The following is a 6,223-nucleotide window of genomic DNA, read 5'->3' as shown; positions in this document are numbered from 1 at the left end:
TCCTACTGACCATAATGTTAGGTGTGCTATGAACCTTCTAAGGTCCGGAGCGAAAGATTGGTGGAGACTTGTTACGGGATCATAATTTGATGAGCAGAGGGTTGTGGTATCTTGGTATCAGTTCATAGAGATTTTTCATTCCTATTACATACCTCGGGTTGAGCGTGAGAGGTTAACTTGGGAGTTTTTGGATTTGAGGCAGATATCGGAGTCGGTGACGGAGATCACCCATATGTTTACTGAAAGGGCCATGTTTTTCCATGAGTTTGCTTCGGAGCAGGCTCAGATGACCTGTTACTTAAGCATGCTCAAGACGGATATTCGGCAATTTGTTTCTAACTAGCGGTGTGATACTTTGATGGAGTTATAGGAGGCCACTAGGAGTTGTGAGCTTGAGATAGAACTTAAGCAGGCCCCGAGACAGTTGCCACCGACACCAAAGCGGTTTAAGGCCATTGATTCTAGGTCCGGGGGTTAACGAGGTCGCACTTGTGGGAAGTGCGGAGAGGTTCATGACGAGGCTTGCAGATCAGGAAGGGTATGCCACAAGTGTGGTAGGGAGGGGCATTATGCAAGGGATTGCCGCCAGCCAACCCCAATTCAGAGTGCAAGGATTTTCTATCATTGTGATCAGGGTGTCATGTGAAGGTTAACTATCCGTTGCTCATCGCCAATCCGGTGTAGGCCCCCGCGCCAACCCTATTAAGGATTTCAAATGCATGCCAGGTGAAGGCGGAGCCCCTGAAGGCTCGGGTTCATGCTTTTCAGATCACTACCAAGGAGGCCAGGGCCGCCCCAAATGTCGTGGATGGTATGTACATTCCTAGTGAACTCCTTGCCTGCTTCAATGTTGTTTGACTTGGGTGCGAGTCAGTTGTTTGTTTCTCGATCTTTCAGTAGGGAGTTTTCTTTGCCCATGGGGGAGTTTTAGTGTCCGTTGCGAGTTTCTTTTACCAACAAACACGTGGTTTCTGCTTCTTCAGTTTATTAGGGTTGCATTCTAGATATCTTCAGAGTATCCTTTCCGATCGATTTGATTTCGATTCCCATGTGGGATGTCTGAGTGATTGTGGGTATGGACTGGCTGAGCTGTTTCAGTGCTATGATCGATTGCGAGGGTCAGTGTGTGGTCTTTCGAACCCCAAGTGGGGGAAACCTGTTCGTTGATGCAATACTTTATAAATATAATTAAGTGTTGTCAAGTAACCAAACATCCACAAAAAAATATGACAAAAGATATTACCCATTATGACTTAATTTCTTCACCCTTAAACCCTAACCCATTTGATTTAATGTCTTAAACCATGCGACTTAATGCCATAAACTTTAAACCCATGACCCATATATTAATTACCCATTGTCTTTGGTCATCCAATATGTCTTTTTAACATATATATATTTAAATATTTATGTGTGATCTTTATATATAAATATTTTAAATGCTCAAGTTTTAAATTTATAAAACTAAATTTATCGCAATCGGACTAACACACACACACTAGGAAGTGAACCTAATCATGTAACAATATAGTTGTGGTAAGAACAGGTGTTGAACACAAGGGGAACAGTGGTGAATTAATTTTAGAATGTTTGATTATAGGTTATAGAAAAATCATAAACAATAAGAAGAGTTTTATTAAATACTTTAAATACCACTTAACATCAAATATCGATAAACCGACTGGAAGACAAATTTCTTTAGGTACTTTGGTCTAGATAAATTACATCTCAAATTAATGGCTAACTACTGATACAATGGATATTTATTCATTATTCACCAATTCTTAATATGACTAGTTTCATGGTCAAGACTACTAATCCTTTGATTTCAACACAACTATTCATTCATTGATCATGTGAACAAACAATCATGCAAATCAGTATTTAGTTCGTATTATGCAAGATTTTAAATTATTTAACCCTAATAGTCATAGGTGTTAAATTATGCAAAGAATGGTCATTCTACTAATGCACACACATTAAAGTTCATTACTTTACTTGTGACAACCCGAGCCTTTCCCGTCAACGTTAGTCAAGTTCCGTTAAATAAATTTTGGATTTTTATTTAGTTCCGTCAAATTCTTATGGTTTGGAAAATCATTTAAGTTTTATAATTGAAATTTTATATATGAGTCGAAACCAAAATTGCAAGAAAACTCGAGTTACTTCAAAAATCAGTGAAATCGGCCTGACCGGCGTTGATGGTCGTGAACCTGATCACGGTCGTAAACCTGATCACGGCCGTAAACCCATTCACGGTTGGTGGACCCCAACACTGACCATACCTCTCTAGTCTATATATATGTGACCATTCTCACACGAACAACCTAGATAGATTCTTTAGACGCTCCCATTCTCGCACGAACAACTTAGATAAATGTAGCCACTCCACTACAACAACCAAAAAAAAAGTCAAGGAAGAACAAGAAAGGATTCATAAAGTGGATTTTAAGGAGGAATCACATGAGGAGTCAGATCATCCATCATGGAGTGAGGGAGGCCAGTAATAGAACTCAAAGCATGAGCCATTGAGAGTAAGGGAAAAACCATAGGAAAGTCCAGAGACAACATATCCTCACAGCTGAAACCAGAGCAATTATAACTAGGACAGAGAACATAAGAAACCACTCTCGAGGCGTGCTAGGTGGTAGAGCACCTTATACGTCGTAATAAGAACTAATAAGCTAAATTATAACCTAGTGAGTTAGTGATTACACTACTCACGCTACGTGTTAGGCTTATCACCTTTTTCATAACAACTAGTATCAGTAAACCAGGTTGTAGAATTTCACTAAGGACTAACCCTCGTTTCATTTTTCAAACCTTATGGCAGAAAGATGCCACTGAATAAGTCAAATAAGAGAAAAAACAATGCACCACCACCACCTCCACAGTATGACTCGGCTGTCTTCCAAGCTGCAGTAACAGCCGTAGTGGCAGCCGCCATGATGCAAATCCATGTAAGTGGTGCTAGCGGGTCGGGCGGTGGTACTAACAACTCTAACCATGGAGAAAACCATGGACACACAAGGGAGTGTTCATACAAGGACTTCATGAACTTTGGACCCAAATCGTTCGATGGAAATGGAGGAGTCATCGCTCTAATACGATGGTTCGAGAAAACAAAATCGATTTTTAAGCTATGTATGTGCCCAGAGGGGAGCAAAATGAAGTTTGTTGTCTGCAACTTCTCCGACAGAGCCCTTATATGGTGGAATAGCCATGTCAAGTCACTGACTCTTCCAGTGGCAAACGCAGTGGGCTGGGAAAATCTAAAAGAGATGATGCTGGAAGAGTACTGCACGAGGGGAGAAATACAGAAGCTAGAGTAAGAGCTATGGAATCTTATCATGGCAGAATCATACATAATAGCCTATACCGATAGATTCAGCGATTTAGCAGCATTATGCCCTGAGATGGTTACCACGGAAATCAGGAAGGTAGAGAGGTACATTTGGGGACTACCATCTCCAATTCAAGGAAACGTGATAGTAGCGAAACCTCTCACGTTCGACTGCTCCAAACGTTTGGCTCGAACACTGGTGGACCATGGGATTCGCCAAGGCATAATGGCCCCCGTTCCTGAGTCAACCAGAGGACGTTCTGATAAGCAAAAATCCGAGAGCAGGAAGAAAAGACAATCATAACCAGAGCCCTCAAATGGAAAACAGACAGGTGCGACTCATGCTTCCACGACACAAACCACTCCAACACCCGACAGTCGTTATGCTAGAACCCTCTCTAAATGTAATAAGTGCAACTTTCATCATACCGGAAGGTGTCGGAAGATGTATTACAAGAATTGCCTTAGGAGGGGACATACCATCCGTTTTTGTAAGGCATCGGCACGACCAATCTCTCAGGTCCCATATGAGGGAGCAAGTTAGACCTGCTATGAATGTGGCGAAACGGGGCACTTCAGGAGAGTTTTTCCATTGGTCAGAAACCCTGGTGAAGAGGGAAGTGTGCTGATGATCACCGCATGAGAGTCTACCCCGGAATCACTTGAGAACAATGGTACGTCTTCTAAATAAAAATTTCTTTAAAGATTTAATTTTTATTAATATTAAAACTTAGGAAAAATTTAAAAAGTAGTTATAAATAACTCACTCGTCCGAACAAGTCACAACATTCATAAGAGAACTAAATATCCGCACAAGTGAGCTATGATGGTTTAGTACATACGTCAGGGTTATGCATAGCTAAGATTTTGTCGACTTAGAGTGAGTGATTCCGCCTTACTTCCTGTTCCTTGTCTAGTTGTGAATTTAGGGCAGAGTCACTCAGTCGACCGTCTTATTTATCTTAATTATACATAACTTGTATATGTCAATTGATCATAGTGGTACTGAGAAGGGTCATAATATAAAGTATCGTCACTAGTTATCAAAGCACTTTCACTGCTAGTACTATCCTTTTTTTGCGGTACGTTTTGCGGCAGTGGTAATATCAAGAAAGCACTAGAAAGTATACACAGAATGCACTATCGCTCTAACAAACATTTCTTTGAAATCAACCTAACATTTGTCTCTATAAGGAGTTCCGACGTTGTCGCGGATTGGCGTGGACCTCACCATACCAATTTCATGTGCTCTGAAAAATTTTCTCCGTAACTAACCAACTAATGAAATCCTCAACACTTGATAGCTTCATTTTATTTACTTCTTTTTATAGTTTATTTTAGCATATTTCATTCGCATTTTAGTTAATTTCCATGCATATTTTCCTTTTTTGTTATTTTATAACCACTTTCGGGTACTTTCTAGTTTCTTGAGTATAATTGCAGATTTTAAGGAGACTAGCGGAGCGGGATCTCTTGGGAGGCGATTGGGCTTGAAGGGAAATGGAGATTTCGTGCTTGATGGCTATGGAGGTGATTAATGGAGTGGACTTGTCAAGTGCTTGAAGGCTTGGAAGAATTGAGCTTTAAATTTGAAAAGCACGGGAGAATTCTTGAGTGTGCAAGATCGATGTTTGGGAGTTTACGGAAGCTTTGAGTGATTTGGAGAGCCAAATCGGACTCAAATTAAAGAAATATTGAAGAAAAATAGGCTAGAAGCTGATTGGACTCGAACTGGGCCAATTGACTAGCTGTGGGGGCCCAAGACTTGATGAAGCCCAAAAATCCGTTGCAGTCACACGGCCCACATAAGAAAACCTGCGGCCCGCGTGGATTCCTGAAAGGGGCAATTTCAGGGTTTTACCTAGAGCTCTATATTGGAAAGGTTGGTGTGCCTCTTCAGCCTTATCTTTTACATCCGATTTGGAGGCATTCTCTCTGGAGTTTTGGAGCAATTTGAAGGCCAAAAAACCTTGATGAACTTTATCTTTTCATCTCTTGATTCTTGTCAAATGTTTGGTACAATCATATCTAACTTTGTTTACTTGAGTTAAGCCATGCTTGGCTAAGCAAATCTTGGTTGACTTTTGTTGAATCCTTTGAACTTTATTGAATATTGAAGAATCCATGAACTTGTTTTTGAATCTTTATGAAAATGTTTTGTGTTTTAACATCTTATCACTACTTGTATGTTTTTATTCATGAGTTTAAATGTGTTTGTGGTGATTAGTTGGCTAATTTCTTGATTTAGTAAAGGATCTTCAAATTAGCAAGAAACAAGTGATTCTTGTGTTAGTTTTACTTCACACAATCATAAAAACATTTTCTCCAACATGGTAGTGGAAGCTTTTGACTCCTCTTGGATTTGGTGACTTTTTGGTTCTTAATGCTAGTTGACTTTCACTAATTACATGCTTATTGGAATTAGTGACTTTGACTAAGGAAATTGTTATGAGCTTCTCTAACCATTTCAACAATTAATAAAAGTCTTGGTGATTTCAAGCTTCTTGGATTACTATGGCCAAATTGAGGATTTAAAACAAGTATTGCACCATTGGATTCTATTGACATGTTCATCAAAAAGTCAAAGTGAGGAAACCTTAAGTCAACCATCTCTCCCGTATTGATTTTACATAAAATCTTGTTTTTGTTAAATTGTCAATTTAAATCATAGTTTAATTCTAGTTTGTTTCAAGTATTTCAAAATACCAAAACCCCGATTTTTAATTTATTGTCATTTAGCAAGTATTTTTACAAAGAGATCTTTCATAGAGTTATTAAATTGAACCAATCTCCGTGGATTCGATCCCTTTACCACTATACACTATTTTAGTGTAAAAGATTTAGGGTTATTAATTTTTTTGGCCTCGACAACCACCAAAT

The sequence above is a fragment of the Lactuca sativa genome, chromosome 4 (genome assembly GCF_002870075.4).
Source record: "Lactuca sativa cultivar Salinas chromosome 4, Lsat_Salinas_v11, whole genome shotgun sequence".
Taxonomy (NCBI): Eukaryota; Viridiplantae; Streptophyta; class Magnoliopsida; order Asterales; family Asteraceae; genus Lactuca; species Lactuca sativa.
This window is presented reverse-complemented; position numbering follows the sequence as displayed.